Raw genomic sequence first — 2,094 nt, 5'->3', positions numbered from 1 at the left:
AAAGCACTATGCGGGTCACATCCATCATTTGTAGAATCATATTTCCTTAGCATTCTATGTGGAGGTTTAATCCCACAGAACGTTCTAACATTGGGCAGTTGTGGAATGGTGAGGAAGAAGGCGTGGTCGGGGAAGTATGAGGTAAGCCATCTGTATGCTAGACCTGTGATGCTAGTGAGCTGGATGAGAACAGCAGAGTTCAATGGTAAAGCATGTCGAAGGCAGAGGACAGGTCCAGAAGTAAGAGGATTGAAGGGAAGGGACCATCAAAGACAGCTGCTCCTTGTGAACGTGCAATTTATATGGAGTGCTGGGCACAGAAGCTTGACTGGTAGCATGTGGGGTGGTTATTAGAGGATAGGTGGATTGTGAGACGGATTCAACATAGTGGTAGCCGTAGTATGGAAATGATGGGGAGTTGAGTCATTGGCCCTTAGTTGGACGGTGAAGGATCTGTGTTAGGCTTCTTAGGGAGAGGTCCACCCATAGCAGTTTTAAAGCCTCGCAGCTGTGAGGGAAGAGGTACATAGAGAGATTAAACTGCAAGGACAATCGGAGGAGAGAGCCAGAGGCTTGACGGGCTGTGGGCTACAAGGACCGCATAAAGAATCTGGTAAATTACAAGAGCGGATTATTGGAGTACGTTCAGTAGGAGATGTGTGGTTGCCAGAGCATGTCTGAGTGTTGGGTGGTGTAGGAGGGTGAAGTAGTGCGTAATGTAGCAAAGATTTGTCTTATGTTAGATAGTTTGATAAGAAGTGGAGTGCAGATCCATTAGCTCTAATACTTGGGGGTGTGATAGGATAGGTGCTCGGTGGACTGAGCATTGTGTAAGTCATTCAGGATGACGTTTAAGTAGGATGGTATGGTCTTGGAGGTAAGAGGGTTTGGTACTGTTGATGATGCCAGATAATATTCTCAGAACTTGTTTCTAGGCCTGCAGGTGCCATTTACGTGGAAGTGCTTGAATTTCAGCTAACAGATTGTGGGTGGTAGGTGAAATTCCATTATGTGGCTGTGCGACAGTAGGGGAGAAGGTGCACAGGAGATAGGGTGAATCAAATGCTTTTTTCAGAGCGTTATTGAACAGTTTGACATCAAAGTATGTATTTTGAAGTAAAGTGAGGTCATTGTGCGCAGAGAGGAAATTAGGAGAAAGACCGGGTTATTTAATGGAAGGCTGAGAGCTGGAGAGATTGTGACCAAATGTGGAGGATAGTGTGACCACATGGAGAGAAGTCAAAATTGGGAAAGTGTTTTGGATATGAGTGTAAGATATAAGGGTTTCTGTAGGTTATATATTGGTGTGGAGTGTATGTTGATTAAGGAGTGATCAGGGAAAAGTTGTATTTGTATTTGTATTTTATTTTTATAAAGCGCAGCTTACACTCCAGGGAGCATCTTGGCGCTGAACATTCGAATCACAAAGAGATGGACAACAGTGAGCAACGGGGGTCTAAAATTAAGGAACATCCTATATGTCTGAAAAGGGAATTTAAATTAGGGAAAGACAAAAAAAAGTTGTGAAAATATTAACTATTGTAGTTGCTTATTGAGGTTGAATTTGCCTGAAAGGAAGATTGGAGTGACTTGTTTAAGTGATTCAAGTAAAGTTTGCCAAAGAAAGGATCAATTGTGCATGGGGGTTTGTTGCCCATTGTGTTTCTTTGAAAAGCGGCAATTGTAGATATTCAGCTGTGTGGTGGCACTAATCAGGTAGGAATTACTGTCGCTCATACAAGAAAGCTTGCCATCACTAAAGCAGTCTGCACTGTTACTGGTGCAAACATGACAGTTGCCTGATGTGTGGTGCAGGCTGTGATGTGAGTGGTGCGGAAATGATGTCACTATTAAGCGAACCTTTTTGCACAGCTGTGCATGCTGGTACTTGCTATCACTGCTTAAGGGACGTGATGCTGCCACTTTTACATGTAGTGCAACCACTAACACAAGAGGCTTTGCTGTTGCTCTAATAAATTGTTTTGTTGCTGGTTTTGGGCGTTTGGCTTGTCAATAGTGGTAATCATTGAAGGCAGGAAGAGCTGCCCCAGGTTTCGTTGGTGCCAGCATAGGGCTTAAAGTGGCCGGGTCCTT

This window comes from Lissotriton helveticus, chromosome 7 (assembly GCF_964261635.1).
Source record: "Lissotriton helveticus chromosome 7, aLisHel1.1, whole genome shotgun sequence".
Taxonomy (NCBI): Eukaryota; Metazoa; Chordata; class Amphibia; order Caudata; family Salamandridae; genus Lissotriton; species Lissotriton helveticus.
Note: the sequence above shows the minus strand (reverse complement) of the source record.